The sequence below is a fragment of the Lonchura striata genome, chromosome 2 (assembly GCF_050655825.1).
Source record: "Lonchura striata isolate lonStrDom1 chromosome 2, ASM5065582v1, whole genome shotgun sequence".
In the NCBI taxonomy this organism is placed as follows: domain Eukaryota; kingdom Metazoa; phylum Chordata; class Aves; order Passeriformes; family Estrildidae; genus Lonchura; species Lonchura striata.
In genome coordinates, this window is record NC_140704.1 from 27,570,877 (window position 1) to 27,589,426 (window position 18,550).

General features: G+C 36.5%; 1 protein-coding gene across 1 annotated transcript in view; it reads right to left on the reverse strand.

The window, feature by feature from the left end:
• Positions 1-18,550, reverse strand: part of THSD7A (thrombospondin type 1 domain containing 7A) — a 262,212-nt gene that overhangs the window by 195,693 nt on the left and 47,969 nt on the right. Inside the window, exon 5 of the mRNA XM_085567407.1 lies at positions 680-855. The gene's annotated coding sequence lies outside the window, so the exon portion shown is untranslated. The remainder of the gene's footprint in view (positions 1-679; positions 856-18,550) is intronic.

Consider the following 18,550-nt stretch of genomic DNA (forward strand, 5'->3'; position numbering starts at 1 on the left):
TAAACCTTAGAGGATAACTGAATGTTAAATCCCCAGATCATTTTAGTCCTTTCTTCTTTCTACAGATATACAAGCAAAACCATAACATTTGTAGAGTTTGCCCAAATCTGATTATTGTACATGATCTTATCTAAAGAAGGTAAATATCTTATGAACTTTGATTACATCTTAAATACTGGGACTCACTGAATAACAGGAAACATTTTACCTCAGTAAGGCTTTAGGAGGGCACAATTCAATAAATTCATCTCCTGTAAAGCCACAGGGTTGCCATAGCAAAGTACTATACTGACAGGATTCAGGAAAGAGCTCCATTATGTCAAACACTTTAAACATGCATATGCCTACACCAAATCTTCTCTCTGACAATAACTGGTTGACTGGCAGCCAACAAAATGCTTGCTTTTCAACCTTGTGGATCAAGATTTTTTTTTAATGTAAAACTTAACTATATTGAGTTATTTGATTGCAGTGATCTCTGAGAAAAATTATTCTTGATTTGCAGATAGGCAGCTTGACAGGGTTTCCTCTAAACTCCCAATACTGAATTTTCATATCTGAAGGGACTGGTGAAGTACAAGAAAGGTTTCCTGCTTCTGTTAATAGTTCAGGTTTTTGACTTCATATCCTAAGTTTTCTAAGTGCATACAAAGTTTTGACATGGGGAAGAAACACACACCTTGAACCTTTGGTGGAAAGGAGGAAAAAAAATCTTCCAATCTCTCTTGCATGTAAGCACGATGAAAATTGCTATTATTTTTGGTCAGGACAAAGTATCTTCTTTCCATCAAACATTTAAAATTTTCAAGGAGATCTATTACAGAGGTTTTCACAGTGCTGTCTTTGTAAGAAACTCTACAGAAAGAAAAATAATTATAATGTTAATAGGGGATGACATTTTCACTACATTGACGGTTGATACATAATTCAGAAATCCACTCTCATTTTTTTCCCATTTGAAAAAAAGAATAAAATTGCACTAATTCCCTTTCTTTTCTGTGTTTCATATTCTGTTTCAGGTTCCCATGCTTATGCTAATCTATAATTTCAAGTAGTGATCTTCACACGATATCACAATGAAACAATCAAAAATGTTTCTTTGGCTTTGTATAATGGAATACAGAAGACTCTATTCATTTTATTTCAGAATGGATCATTATCCACTGTATTCTTAAACCATTTAAGAGAAATAATTTGAAATCAAACAATAAATAAACCTAATGCATACCTCTAAGCAGAAAATAATTAAAACAGATAGCAAACATTTGCTTTATTGTTTCTTTCCCCCCCTAAATTATGATTTTTGCAACAGTTCTTAAAAGGCTTTCACTTAAACTGCACTGCAAAAAATGAGATCATATTCATTGTATGCTCTTCATTAACTCAACTGATGGTGTTTTAATTCCTACAACATACAGAGTCTGATGTTCTTTTTGCAATTTGACATAGATAGTGTGTGCTGAGAATAATTAGCTTCACTATTGCAGAACAAATGGTTTTTTTGCAAAGCATACACACCATTTTTTAACAAAGATTATTGGAAAACTTTGAAGGTATTTCTTGTCTTACACAGAAACAACTCTTTCATTATTAATTAACTTTTCTGTATCCTGATTTTCCCTAATAAACTAATAATCCATGTTCTATCTGCTGATAAACAGAGAACTAAAAGATTTCACTTAGCACAAGTGTTATGTCTGCTCTACTGAAACACATTAGATTATACACAGTAAACACAATTTAAAAAAAACAAGGATTAACCAGAGAGACAGGCAAGGAAATTCATTACAATTTACCAATTCATTATAATTTTGGTATAGATTATTAAACTATGATGACATATTGCCTAAGACTCCCCACAGAAAGCCAAACACTACACTTATGGATTGGTGAACGTATTATGTTAACATATGTGGGTATATAAATGAAGTTAAACAGTTATAATTTTCAAAAATATTGTTCTACTCAAGCTATTCTCAGAACTACAATATGGTATCCATGATGTGACGTCTTTATGTTAAAATGTTATGAACATCAGTACAGGCTGTGAATCGGCAAGTGCCACGGTAACACCTGAAAGTCAGTAAAGGTGCAGCCTGATGGCACTGTGGGCTGATTTCACTGGTGTTCTGTGGCTGCCTGGCTAACACACACACACACACACACACAGATTGTGGGGAAGTACAAGTTAGGCACAGGCTCAGTAGCTTGCAGATGCAGAGTGCCCAAATTTGGACAAGCGCAGGAGGTTGTTGCTAATCCACTGCCTAAAGCCTGCCTCTGGGACCAGCTAGAGAGAACTGTGAGTTCCCTCCTCTCCCAGCTCAGCTGTGCCAACTCACTGCTGTGCTAAGTGAGTGCTACGAGTCAGGTAACTTTCAAGATATGCATGTTTCTGTTTGCAACATGAGATTTCCTGCACAGAGCCCATCCCTCCTTGTTTGATCCACTAACAAATTGAGCACAACAGCATTCTATTGTCTAGAGTTCAACTCCTCCTCTCCCCATCACAACACAATCAGAATTTTCATGCCAAATGCTGGTACTTTTTGTTTCCCATACCAGAAGTAACATTTTGACCTTAATGTGTTCCCTAAAAGCCTAAAGGAAGACAAATAATCCTACAGTCCAAGAAGAACAACTGGAATATCTCTTATTCCTTATCCCCCACACCAATGATATATCCAAGGTGTTTTTGCAGAATTAGTATCATTAATCTCTTACTGTAACAGTGTCACCGTGTAGCCTCCATGAGTTAGACATAGTCATTGGCATTTAGGCTAATCACACCTCCTTGAATATCTTTCAGATGGGAGAATGCATTTACTGTGATATTTTAAAAAAACATGCAATGCTAATGTTGCATCCAGAAACAGTAATTAGGGTGAGTTTTTTCTCTGACTAAAATATGAGTATCATTATCATGGAATACAGCAGTAATCCCAGCCTATTCTCATAAAGTTTCAAATTACTTGGGCAAGAACAAGAGAAACAAACTCCCAACAATACATAAATGAGAACTACTTATAGAACTGAATAGTCTTCAGACCTCCTATGTAAATAAACAGAAAGACCAACCTGAGCGAGGGACAGTAGCTAAACTGAGTCGACAATGTTGAGTTTTAGCCATCTGTATATAAAACTAGCAAAACAAATCTAATTTTTCTGTAACACTCTACAACTCTACAGACCAGGTAAGAAGTTTAGAAACAAAACCAAAATATTAACAAAACAACTTCAACAACAAAAACAGAAACAAAACTTCAAAACCCAAACTTAAACCAAAGGCCTCTAAACCCCAAACCACCCAGAATATAACCTTGAGACAAGCACAATGGTGGCAGGTGAGCCCAGTCACCCACCAGAGCCAGTCCCTCAGCACACGAGGTACTGCCCCCAGTGCTGAGATGAACGCTAACCCTCAGCACCTTGGACAGAGGCTTTGGAGAGGCTCTGTTGACGTCAAACCCTTTTCTGTTTCCATTTGTTAATTTAATAGAGCCCAAGGACCATCTTGACAGCTTACTCCTTATTCTTACATCAACATTTGGTAGTTAATACACATGCACAGCTAGTAAAACATAGATGAACCGGGATAAGCTTTAGGTCATCCCTTCCTTGGTACAGAAACCATCAAACCTAAGATTATGCTCTTTTTTTTTTTACATACATCAGATAGACACTGTAAAATTATAAATCTTAAAACTTCCTAACTATGCTGCGTCTCCCCCTTGAATCCACGGGGACAGGTCCCCTGTGGAGCCCGGCCAGCTGGGCAGTGGGGCGAGGCGGGCAGAGGGAAGGAACTTCTCCTTGGATCCCGGGGGGCTTGGAGAAACTCCCTCGTGAGTCCAAAGACGAGCTGGTCCCACAAGCAAAGGAAAGAGGCGCTCTCCCTCAGGATTAGTTCCAAAGTTTAATGAGGGCCTGGAGAGACCCCAGGCCACATCTGACCTTGAAGGACATCCAGAGCAAGAGGGAGAGGGCCCCGCCCAGATCAGCCCATACAGGGGGCAGGAAACCCGAGCAGGCAATGGGGAAGGACACGGGAGCGGCTCTCGGGGGCAAGGCCTCAGAGTGACCCCTGAGGAGGGGTGGGGAGGAGCCCCAGCCAGGGTCCAGTTTCCTGGTGACCCTGGGAGAAGGATCTGGACAAAGGGGAAGGGTCACCAGGTGATGGACACATCACCTGGGAGGAGACAGGGGGATGGGTTGGGGTTTGATGGACATACAGGTACTGATGGGGAAGCTGGCATGGACAAACAAGTACAAAGAGGGGATGTGGAGGGACAAACCAGTATGAGGGGATATACAGTGCAAACACAACTCTACATAATTATTTTACAGGAAATAAAATATTGTCTTTGAGCTGTAGCCCTGTAGTCCATGGAACTCAAATGATTTCTTTTGCTATTTCTCCTTGATACATCAGAAGAATTCATACTACCAAATGAAAACAAAATAAATTGAGCTGGATTAAATTAATTAGAATAATAGAATCACAGAATATTCAGAATTTGAAGGGATGCAGAAGGAGCACTAAGTCCAACTCCTGGTCCAAAAATTACACCATGTGCATAAGAGCATTGCCTGAAAGCTTCATGAACTCTGCCAGGCTTGGTGCTGTGATCACTTTCCTGTGATGCCTGATCCAGCACCCACCCTCTTGGATAAGAACATTTTTCTAATATCCAGCTTAAGAACCCCCTTTCACTGTGTCCTGCTATTCCCTTGAGTCTTGTCACTGCTAATCAGAGAGAAGAGATCAGTGCCTGCCCCTCCAGTTTCGCTCATGAGGATGCTGCAGACGATGTTGAGATACTCATCATTGATAAAAATTTATTAAGAATACAATTGTTTTAGCAGAGGTGAGAATATTATATACACTTGCATCCTGATTAATGAAATACAATATTATCAAAGTTGTGAGAATTTATAGAGAGGGAGAACAGAAATCCAAATCAGTACCATATCAGTGAGTCCACCTTTAAAAAACAGAAGAAAAGCCCAGCATAGGAGAACAAGATTGTTTGCAGGGTCTTCCCTTGGATTGCAAATTTTGTCATATTTATAATGTTATAATATAACATTATGCTACTTCTAAGATGAAAGGAATGGGGGAAAGGGTAGGGAAAGGGAAAGTTATGGGAAAGGGAAAGTTATTATTTTAACAATATGAAAAAACTGCGATATTATTGACCCAGTTTTAAATGTTATTCTTAAAGCCAGTGTAAGCACAGTTAAATTTAAGCTTCTAATTATCATGTAGATTATACTTAGATGAGACCCAGGAGAAATTTTGCTCATGTTCACTGCAAGAAATCAATACAAAGCCAAAAGAAAAAAATATTTCAAAGATGATCTTAAAAATAGACTTAAAAATTATTATTTGGATCCACCTGCAGGCCATTTCAGAAATACTGTAGCTGAGGGGATGAGACAGCAGGGAAACCCATTCAAGCTGATCCAATTTAGATATGCAAATTTTATCTTGTGTGTTTGAAAAGAACATTATGGCACAGGATAATTTGCACCTTGAGTTCCAAAGAATAATATTTCTAATCTAATGAAAACATGCCTCCATTGTTCACTTTCCCACTCTCCAGGTTCAGGCCAATCTGCTCTCCTACTTATTTGAAACTGACCATGATTTTTTTTTTCCATATTTGAAATTATAAATTAACACTAAAACAACACCAAACCCACTAAAAAGGGAAAAGAGATACTCATTTTTGTAGTTACCTGAAAAAAACAATGTTACAAGAGGCTGAGTGATGAATGCTACAACCTACAATAGTAATGGGCCTAATATAATTTCCACTCTAGGGATGAAATGCTAAATGAAACAACTGAAGTTTAAGATTACATGTTTGACATAGTGTACTGTTAACTTTTTTGTTTTTACTTTTCCAAATAATGATATTAGCTTAGTGGTAAATTTTTTCAAAAGCTGCACATGGTTTGGGATGTTTCAGTGGGAACACCATTTCTAAATCACAACATTAACAGACACATAAATTCATACCGAAGCAAATGAAAATATGTGAACTACAGTACCAAAAGTGTAACTTGTGGTAAGTTACACTTCTGATTGTATGATAATAAGTAATACTTATTATTATCATACAATTCTATAATTTTAAACCCAAAAAGAAACACATTTAAACCACTCAATACATAAAAATTAAAGTGTAAATTAAGTTGTTGAAATCATTGAACAAAAACCTTGGTTTTTTGAAATTTACATTTCAGATGTGCCTTTAATTTAAAAGGGCAATGGTGCCTCTACACTATGTTAAGAAGCATATTTTGAGGTAAATTGAATATCTTTGTGGAACCCCTCCCACTTCAAACAGGTACAAGACTTATCTCACATTCATCCACTCTGCTCACAGTGGTAATAAAACAACTAACACTAAGCATTACTGAAGGTAACAGCTACAAGTCCTTTAGCTATTAACCCTACTTGACAGTCCATTAACAATTGTTAAAAAAGAAAAACAAAGACTTTAGAAAGAAGTTACTTCCAGACATTTACTGCATATAGCTAGTCAGACTGACAGGTTATTAAAATCACGGCTCTCCAACTATGAATCCCAAACAGGAGAGATTGGTAGCAACAGAAATATGGAAACCTAAATTCCAGGAGTATGTCTGCCTCTATCACACTGCCTCTTAGTTATTTAGTAAAGATCAAAGTAATTTTGTAATATATAAACTTCATAGTTATATTGTAATGACACCATAACTACAGGTCACAGAAACAAAAATACAATCAGAAGACAGACCAGCAAATAAAAGGTTAAGCTGCTGAAAATGATCTTAATTGAGGACTCCTCCTCTGCTCTTAATCCAAAACAATTACTGGAATGGACCCAGTCCTGATATTAGTGGGAGCTGGCACAGACTGTGAATCAGGAAATCAGCACAGGAAAAGTGCAAGACCTATGCTTGTGCTGTCCAAAACAGAAGAGTCACAAAAATAACTTCATGACAGTAAGTTTGAACCACCCCATTAAACATGCAAAAGAATGAGAGTTCTGAGGGTGCTGCGCTGCCATGGCTGGTGGGATAAGGAAGGAGCTGCAGGCAAGGCTGTGGCTGTGCTAAAAGAGCCCAAGTGGGAGGGGGTCTGGAACTGGAAATGCAGCAGGAAAGCTTCCCCCGTCCATCAGATGACAGCCACACCTGCAGTGTGTTAGAGAGGCTGGACCTCGGCTTTAGAGGAGATACTGCTCTACCACAAAGTTTTATATTAACAGTACCTTCATAAAACATCTCTTTATTTTGTGCCTGATTCCAAATTGCTACCTTAACAATAGTGGAAGTCTGATAAACATGTAACAAAACTGAGGAAATTAAAATACTTCACAATTGATGAAGCCATTCAGAAATTTTCACACTTCTAAAGGGCACAGAGGAGCTAAGTTATAAGAGCACTCCACTTGTATGGGTTAAAGAATTCACTTCAATCACTTGAATCATTCACTTTAATTCATATGAATAAAAAGCACTTAAACACATGGTTGCAATAAGAACTACCTACATCATTCTAGCATCCCTCAACTGCTTTCTTCCTCATCTCTGCAATTAGATTGCCTTCAGCTGGGACTTCCATGGTTGTGATGCAGGATTTTGAACACAGAAATGCTTTAGGTAAATTAATAATTTCAAAAATAAAAAATGGTGCTTTTTGTGCATTTTAAACTTTATAAAAGATTAAGCTTCCAGACATTTCAGTCAGAACTAGGATTCAGAAACTACCAAAATAACACAACATTTTTATACAACCCGTGAGCTGTATTAGCAAAACATGTATCTTATTACATGTCACAATTTGTATTTCTTCTATTAAGACATCTCCTTGATAGAATTTAATTTATACAATAGGTTAATTCTTTATTGTAATTATATTTTTCAAAATCCTATTACAATTAACACTTTCCTACTTTAAATATAGCCCTCCCTTTCCTGTTAAATGTGCTTTCCAAGTAGATTGGAACATTAATTTCCTCTGTATATTTGTCATAGGGCAAGGGAAGAGTAAGACCCAAGATTTAAAAACAAATCCTTTGACAGGAAACAAACTCCTCAACTGAACTAATAGGTTACTTAAAATTTATTATACCAACTTATGTAAGTAGCAAAACTCCAAACCACAGTTAAGGGGGAGGAAAATTCCTCTGGGAAAAAAAAGTGAGGAAATAAAATAATCTTTAAAACAGATTTCACAGATCCACCTATTACATATTAGTTTGTGGTAAAAATAAAAGAAGGAAGGTGGATATAGAAGCAGACAGATTTTCATTAATTCCAACTGTATTCTGTGTTTCAACATACATAATAAATAAAAAAGGAAATTCAACACATTCAGAGTGTTTCTAAACAAAGCTTTCATTTACTTCAATCCTCTCTCCTGTCATTTAAAAATTATCCTTCTAAGAATAAATCCTGAAATCTTTCCTTGAACTCCAGGGAGAGAATTATTTCAAGTTGAAAGACAAGAATTTGAATTAGATAAGTCAAAACTCTTGTTAAAGCTACTACTTTGGTATTTTATGTGGTTCTTAATTTATAATAGCTGTTCACCAATTCACAATAGCTGCCCACCATTGCCTTTCAAATCTACCAGATTATCCAGCCATAAGAACATTTGCAGCCCAGTAAATATTTGCAGAATAGCCTCTGTTTTGGTGATTAACAATCCATAAAGAGATTTTAAGCAAAGCTGTCAGTTTAATCTAGAAGGGCTTTGCTTCCAGTATGCCAGACTGAGTCCGACAGTTTTAGTAGCAAGGCAATGATGCAGCTACAGCATCTGAACTAAGGCAGTGCATTTTTAAGAACCCAGGGGAGTTACAGCCCCATTTACTCCATCTGTGATACACCATGGAGGAAAGAGAAGCAAGGTTTACTATGTACTTATCTACAAAATATGTTGTCAAGCAGTTATTTTAAGTACACAGAAATAAGTAGAATGCTTAGAATGTGTAATAAAACATCTGGAATATTATTATTTCCAGCACAAATAAGCAATATTTTCATATTCTGACATGAAGTGTTTTTATAACAGCATTCAATGATTCCATGTAATTTCTGAGACCAATAGCTTTCATTAGAGCTGACAGCACATTTCTTCATTGTGAAGCCACAAAGGTTTGCCCCTTTATAAATAAGCAGACCATTGTGGCCAAACCAAGATAAGACCTCCAAGATCATTCAGACCAATATCTGGGTGATTCTTGCCCTGCTCTAGCTTCTACCTTCTGCTTTTCCATTCACTATTGCACTAGCACAGGGTTGAATATAAGAGAAGTTCCTCCTGGCTTTATAAAGCAGGACTTCACAATACTTACACATTTACCTTACAGAACTCCCCAGCTAAGGACATCTTTCCTTACCTGTGCCTTTGGTGAAGGGTTATACTACCCTGGCAGCAACTTGACCCAAATGGACAGCCCTCAACTCCTAACTCAGGGTGATAAACAACAGAACTTGATACATACAATGAATTTTCTTAAGTAAAGCAGAACAAAACCCTTTTTTAATTTAACACAACTAGAGAAATGCACAAAACACAATTCTTACCTTCTACAATAAACTTGAAGGTGCTCTCCCAAAATTAGCAAAGATGATGAACCCTAACTATTTTCAAATTAAATTTGTCATCAACCTGTAGGCAGCAGAAAGACTGAATTCTAATTTAATGTAGTCACAGTTTATGTCAGAATTTGACCTATTTTCTCCAGATTCAAGTGAACATGGTATGTTTAAGTAGACTGCTTAGATATTGGCTCTAATACCCAGCAAGCTCAAGTGAATATGCACTAATAAATCTGCAACAGAAAAGCTGTGTTATAGTAAAGTGAACTGATCTACCATTATATCTCAATGTTTTCAGTTTGATATTACCTTAGAATTTATTTTTACCAAAAATAATAAATAATCTGAAAAGAAAGAGATAATGAGGAAAAATTAACCAAAACAATGGTTAAAATAATCTTATTTTTGTGGAACACCTCATAAATTGCTCATATTATTGGTTATTTTTGGATATTTTTACTAAAGAGGCTGACCACTTCCTACATGCCATCACAGAATTTTAAAATTTTACTGAGTTTTACAGTGTACTCTGAAGAATAAAAGAATGTAAAGAATGTTCAATTGCTGGCAAAATTAGTCTGAACACACTACAGATATTTTCTTTCTGAAATCTAATACTCAGAAGATTTACTTTTTGGACCTGTAGTTCATTTATTTTCAGCAGGTATAGCCTATGAAAAATCAACAGTGTTGATTCCAAACTGTGTTGTGGAAGCACATATAAATTAAAATGGATTCATATAACTCCATCATTACACCAAGAGTTTGTTGTTTTTTGGGTTTTTTTTCCTAGTTCACAGTTTAAGAAAAATATCAGACAGTTCAAGTATGGCATTATGTAAGTACAATGTGTTCCTGGAGAGTTCTCATACTTATCTCTCATTGTTATTTCAATAGCTATCATTTCATTATGAAAACTGCTGCCAGGGAAGCATGAAAACATGTGCTAATCCTGAAAACACAGACTGACACTTCAAATTACAGATAAAAGCAAAAGAGGAACATATTATCAGACAATTTATTGTAAGAGGTACTGAGGGAAAAAAAAATCACTAAAAACAAATCAAAATCCATACAGATTTCTTGCTAGTGCTGGAATGTCTATTTGTAGTCCTGACTTCTATGACTTTACTGAAAAAAATAATATGAGCACCGAGTCAAGTAATCACTGTAACACAGAAAACACATAAAAAATACAGAGATGGATTTATTATCCATAAACCAGAAGTCCTACAGAATTATACAGTGCTTTAATTAATTTATAGTCCAATCCAATTATATACAATACCATGTAAAGTAAAAACTTTATATATTTATATATATATATAATTATATATATATATATAATTTTAACTATATAGTTTAACTAAACTATATATAAAGTGATAAAGATTTAATTTCATTACTAGCACCCATGGACATGCTTCTCCTTAAGATTCAGTTATCAAAAAGTGTGCAGGTTCTTGTTTCATGCAGAAAAACAGAAAAATAATGATGCTAACATGGACTACAAAAAGAAACCACTAAATATTACCAAAGTAAGCAAAAGTAAGATAACTTAATGTTTAACTTAAATACATATGTTTCTATTCATATAGTAGACATTAAACAGTAGACAGAAAATATTTAGCTGTACAAAAGAGGTCTGAGATTAATTACAGACTGAATATGCATAACAAATACCTCTAGAGCTATTTTGTAAATCACCTTGTATTGCAAGAAGATTTATTTATTATTTCATTTTCCTGGTTATTCCCCTGCATTTATATATAAATGCATGTTTCCTGTATGTAGGCTCCTCAGGGAGCTCTGCTAGATGGCAGACATGGAAGCCAAGCCTAATCACTGAAACACCAATAAAAAGAAATACTATCTGAATGGGATACTTCTATAAAGTGTGCTCAGAAGTAGCATTCTCAATCACTATATGAAGGCAGACAAGAGCTGGAAATTACTATTTGCTCATCCTTCAGTGTGTACCTGCCTTATTTCTAAAACCAGCAAAAAAAACCCAAAAATATATGCTTGCAAGAATAATTTCAAACATATTACAGATATAAGACGAAGATGCTAATTTGGATTATACAATAAAGTGTCAACAAAACTATCTTCCTTTGTTTGTTTACCCTTCCTTGCATCTTTCAGTTTAAAGTTTTTAGTTTAATCCTTGGAAAAATATATGCTCTATTTCTATTAGGCCTTCATTCAACTTTTCTTCATTAATTACCAATTCCAGTTATTTACCAAAAACTAATTTACCTTATGCATATTTAACAACTTTACACATGTGTTTATAAATACAGTGCTTGAAAGCACAATTTTATGATGGACATTTGTGCGGAAGGGTGGTGGCATGGTGAGCGCTGTGGTCACCTGGCCACCAAGGGAGATGCTGGGGAGGAAGGCATTTGTGATGGCTTTTAGGGCATCAGCCTCTGAGGGTGATGGGGCATGTGAGCAGGCAGCACACTTTGGTCAACACCTGAGCTCAGCACAGCACCAGGAGCAGATCTCTACAGCAAAGCAGAATCTCCCAGCAGGGCAGGAACACACCTGCAGGCTCCCAGGTGCACTCATGTCCTGGGCACCACAGAGCTCTTGCAGCTCTGGCGGTTTGCTAAACCCTTCAACTCTTCCAAACTTCCTTACACAGACAGGATGAAAATTTGTGCCAAAGTACACAACAGGACTCCTCCTTTTCATGACTAAACATCTATTCATTTGTAAAGGGAGGTTAAATGCTTGAGAGCTCTTGAGGAAGATAATGGTAAAACATTTCAGTGTGCAAATCTGGTGCCAAATCCCCTTCTGTCCATATACATGTATTACCAGTACATGCAGCAAGCAAAGTTTCAGGACTCAGCACTCCTGCAGAATCTGGAATAAGTGCTTGTCCTTGCAAATTCCAGCAGAAACTATATAAAAGCAGGAACAGAATAACTAAGAAATCACATCAAACTACAGCATTTGAGCACTTTTAATTACCAAAAGGGATACCTTTTCCACTCCCAATTACTGTTCTGAATACAAATATGAGCTGATTCATTACCAAGAAGTGTTATCAAAGCTCTTAAGCTTTCAAAACGGTATTTCCATGGAATTTCCATGGGTCAGGAGGATACATACCACAACACAGCACTTAAAAAGTTTCCTCTGCTTTCTGACATAACAGTAAACATATCTAAATTGTTAAATTAATTATAGCATCTCACACATCCAATTAGCTCAAGGTGTTAAAATTAATAGTTCAAAACAGCAGAAGAAAGTGGTTAATACTAGTTAAGAGTGGTTAATAGTAATGCCTGATCACCTGGGGCTCACATCTAGTCAACAAAAGAGTAGAAATCAACAGAAATTATTATTCTTAAATTCTAAAGTTCTCTGTTTCACCTCCTACCATGGACGTTTTAAAACTACCACAACCTGTCTATTGATGTTATATATTGTACTTTTCATGAATAAATATACTTTCAACTGCTTCAGTCCTGCATTTTGAACTTTATTGACAGTTACATTTTCCACAAAAATTCAAAGGATACAGATGCTTCAATACTTCAATATTATAATAAAGGAGGAAAAAATCCTTTTCTTGTTTCAAGACTGACCAGGAAAACCTTCCTCCATGCATTTTAATAATTTCTCTTAAATTTGAAATGTGTTGACTAAAAACTTTAGGTGATATAGAAGCCTACTTGCCAGCTGATGCACAAACACAGCATCAGCTGGCAGCTACCAGCAACCCATTGCTTATTTTCACTAAGTCACCAAAGTTCTATTATTTTACTAGATTGCATATTCATGGTATTAACACTTCAACTCATACAGAAGATCTTAATATTCTCATTAAAAAGTATAAACTCATTACATTTAAATATCCAAACTATATTAAAATTGAAAAACAATATAAGTCTTTTAGAAGTTCACTATTTAATCAAATAACTTTAACAAAGGTAAAAAAAACAATGTCTAGTTTAACCTGCGTATGTCAGCAGTCACTTTAAAATACTTGTACCTCCTTGAAGTATAGAAATAAGCCTCAACATCTGTGTGGAAAGGTACATGAACAAATACAAAAACAAAGCATAGAAAAAATACTTCTGAAGGGGACAAAATTGAGGAGGATGGGTCAGAACTACTCTTCAGAACTTATCACCCTTCCCTCCAAAATGCCAGTTAAAAGCTTACTGCAATTTATTAGGACTGGGGTTGCTTCTCAAGCTTACATTAATTGTATCCAGGATAGAAAATGGCAAGAGAAATCTGCTCAGCTTTTGTTTGAAAGAACTCTTTTCTTCCCATATCTGTTCAATCACATCTGCACAGAATGTTCTGAAACAGAAGTTACACAATCCAGTCTGACCTGAAATCTGAGAGTTCAAAGATAAAGAGCATTTTTCAGCATAAATCAGTCAAACATACAATGCATTTGATTTCTTTTTCTCTATTAATCAAGTGCATGAACTTTCATACTGCTATGCTGGGAAGAATGAGTATAATTTTCTTTCAACTATTTCAGAAGTGCATGCATTTTTGATGGAAATGTGCAGTAATGCACTGCCTGTGGTGTTCTGAATACATATCTTGAATAGGATTCATCAGTGTCCATTGTTGTTAACTACATTTCAGCTATATTTCATTACAGTCAATAAAGTCCTAGTCAATAAGATACAATTTATCTTGCCTGGAAGAATATTTCTAAAACCAGTCAGAAGAATCTTACCTTAAAATATCAAAATACACTTTGAATATAGAAGAAGTGCCATATTATGAACTCAGCTACAGACATCTAAATTAGATTAGGCCCACATTATCTAGCTTCCAGACTTGTAGTATGATCCTTCCTTTTGTAACAATAAAAAAAAAATCTTATTTATATGGTAATTACAGTTCTTCAGCACCTCCATTCATAAAGCACTCTATTCCCTGTTCTCATGCTTTTCATAAGCTTCTCTTTCAGCCAATCACTGTTTTGGACTGAGAAACATTTACAAAATTTGGACCATAAACATGTAATAGTTTCCAGGTCATCTTGAAGCTTTCTTATTCTTCCAGTATGACACACGACTGTAGAGATCTGGCTAGGCAGAGAAGAGAACAGCCTCTGCACCCTGCCAACAATAATGAAACACAGAGAAACACAGCTGCCACAGCCAAGCAAATCTGAATCCAGGCTGGAATGTAGCCTTGAGACCTTAGGGGTGGGCTCTATGGGATAATATGTGCATATTATCACCCAGCAAGGCAATTATTTTTATTATACTAATTGAAGTTATTGTCATCATACATAAAGCTCCCCCATTTGACCATAACCAAAGTGCATAACATGAGATATTTGTTAGGGATAGGACTTTCCTTAACACCAAAAGCAGTCCCATAACTCTTATACAACACTCCCCTCCCAAAACAAACCCCATCAACTATTTCAAAAGGAAACAAACTGAAATCATTATTATTTAAATAATTTAAAAAAATAAACGCTTCACCGAAAGAAGAGATTCGTGAAATTAAAATTATGGAGTTACAGAATCTCAGCTCAGCCTTGGAATTATCAAATCCCAACCCAGTTTATTGGTGTCCATTACTACACAGAGGGACTTGTACTCCTCACACCACATCTCTGACTACCTGCAAAATATGTTGCCTCAGAGTTTCACATGTTCCTAGGATTTACTGGGCCAGATTTTGCTTGGTGATTACCAAACTTTAAACTCCCCCAGGTATTTCCAGATCTCCACATGTGATCCATTCCCGTTTTCAAGAACACATTTATTTTAACAGAATATTTTTAGGCCCCAATATTTATTCCCCGTCTGAAGGAATTTATGCCTCTTATACCAAGTAATACTAAAGATTGCTATCAATTAAATAAACAGGGGGGTTTACAGTTTCCTCAAGCAATATTGATGTGATATTTTTCTACATCTTCTCCTGCTCTTCTGCAAGCTTTTAAACTATCAACATCAATCACTGAGAACACTTCCAGTATTGATTCCACAGATTAAAACATGTCTTTTAGTCTTTCTACTAAATGCTGACTTTTAGTCTTTCCTGCACTATTCCACAGCCAGAGACTGAACTAATATTTGTCAAACTGGCTGCTCTTGAGGAATTACTTTTTCTTCTCCAACTCCCTAAGCCCTCTCTAGAGTCACTGTTTTCCTCAGACAAGAATTCAGGAGCTCTCCGAAAAGAAGGCCTGAACTTCTTGCTTCTAGAGGCATAATTTTGACTTTATTAAACCATATCACACTTTAATTGCATAAATCCATAATACCAGCCAGTCCAGATTATTCTGCAACTCTAAAAAGGAACTATCAACTGTAAATTTCATGGGTGCTGATTTTGAAAATTAAAGTCAGTCTATTACGTAAAATATAAAAGATCACTGTTTCCTAAAAAAGGTCTGTACAACATAAACAAGACAATTCATCAATGATCCCAGTTTTAGGTTTATTTTTCAGTGTGACCAATAACAGACTTTTCAATTCACTTGATGTATATTTCTTCATAGTTTTATTTCTCACTTCTAGGTAGATACTAAACTCCTATTTAGAATTCTACTAGGCACTTCCCATGTCTTATCAAAGCCTCATCTTTATCAGATAACATTATAATACCTTAGAGGGTATATACAACACATATAAAACAGGGTATAAAATACATAAAATTGAGGTTTAACTAGACCAAATGTAAGGTTCAGCATCTGGGTGGGGGCAACCCCCAGTATCAACACAGGCTGGGAGATGAGCAGGTTGAGAGCAGCCCTGGTCAGGGCTTGGGGATCCTGCTGGATGAAAGGCTGGACATGACCCAGCCACGGGCACTCAACCAGCTCAGAAAGCCAAACATGTCCCAAGCTGCATCCAAAGCAGCGTGGGCAGCAGGGCAGGGGAGGGGATTCTGCCCCTCTGCTCTGCCCAACCCCACCCACAGGGCTGCATCAGCTCTGGGGTCCCAGCACAGGAAGGACAGGGACCTGTTGGAGCAAGTCCAGAGAAGACCACCAAGATGATTGAAGGGATGGAGCACCTCTCCTATGAGGAAGGATTGAGAGAACTGGGATTGCTGAGCCTGGAAATTACAAAGTTTTGGGGTGATCTAATTGCAGATTTCCAGTATCTGAAGAGAACCCATAGGGAAGTTGGAGAGAGACTATTTATGTTAGTAAAATGTGACAGGACAAGGGCGAATTGTTTCAAACTGAGAGTAGGTTTAGATTAGGTATTAGGAAAAAAATTATTTACTCTGGGGGTGATAAGACACAAGAACAGATTTCCCAGAGAAGTTCTGGATACCCCATTCCTGGGAGTGTTCAAGGCTGGGTTGGATGTGGCTCTGAGCAACTTGGTCTTGTTGAAGGTGTCCCTGGCCATGGTAGGGGACTGGAACTACATGACTTTTAAGGTCATGTCCTGGTTTGGGACAACCCCAGAACAAGTCCTTTCCAACCCAAACCATTCTATGATTCTATGAAAATACAGAATTAAAGACAAGGTACAAAGAAGTTTCAGTCAATATATTTCAATGGAAAATACGTCCCATCAAGCACTTTTTAAAAATCATTATCCTTATTACAAGCATTCAACTCTTATTTTGCACAGCTCTTGGCTCATGTGTTCAGCTGTGATGATGAGAAAACATTAAAAACTTTGGAGATATTTCAGCTCTGGGAAGGAAGAGTGGGGAAAGGCACCATATTCTGAGTTAATTTGAAGGCTGATAGAGTTGAAATTGTTAGCACTCAATCCTGTGGAGAAGCATGCAGACTTTAGAGATGAAATACAATCACAAAAAGAATTAAAAAACCTCAAACCCTCAATACAGTAGACTCAAACTGACAATAATCTTGTGCAATTTTTTGCCCAGTAGGCAAGGGTCTTAGGAGAAGTGCTACAAAGAGCCAGCCAGCACAGAGGCAGGTGCTGCTAAGAGCCCGCAGTGCTGAATACACAGTGGTGGCAACAACAGCACCCACAGACCACAGGGGAACCCTGTCCCTGGCTGCAGGCAGGGACAGCCCCAGTAACCCTACCTCCACCTCTCTGTCAAAGAGGAACTCAGCTCTATAAAGGCCTAAAGGTAACAAATTAAAAATAAAAAAAGACAAGAAAAAAAATTCCACTGCTGAAACACTTCAATAGCAATATCTAACACTATGCATGATGAAAAATTGTCACAATTACACACACATTCAATATCTATACATTAAACAAAAGTATGTATATGAATCAGATTATTGACATTCATTCAAAATCACATAACTTTAATATAATCACAGTGTGACATAGTTTTAAGAGTGTCCAAATGGAATAATACTAGAGAAGGTGTATATGCAGTCCAGCACTGTGGATTAACGACAGCACGTGTCTTTGCAAGTCACTGCTGTTAGACTCTTATCTTACAGACTCTAAAAGACTCTATCTTGCAGTCTTATAGGAGATGAGATTTTAGACTTCAGAAATAATATTTTTAGAACAGATTTTCAAAACGCCTTTATTTCAACACTATCAGAAGCCCTCAGCCAAACTCTAGAATAGAAATGCTGAAAAAAATAAGTAAGCAAGCAAATCTAAAAAAATTATCAAGTGGAAACATTGAATGACAGGTTTTAATATCAATGTAACATCTTAACTAATAGTTACATTGGAATGGAGGAATCAGATCAATAAATAATCTTAGGTAAGCAGAAAATACTTCCAAAATGAAAAATCTGCAGAAAGACTTTTTTTTAACATGAAATTAATATTTAACTTCTGCATTCATGAAGGAGATTAGAAAAAGCAATGCTAAATTTCCCATGATAGGTGAGAAAAGCACATGAAACAGAAGAGTAAAAAATGCATCAGCACTAAAATCTACCAACTGATTGCATCCTCCCACCAACCACATCCTCCAAGAGAAACAGAAAACCGTAATCCTATTTTTCCTACAGAAGCAAAATAAAAGT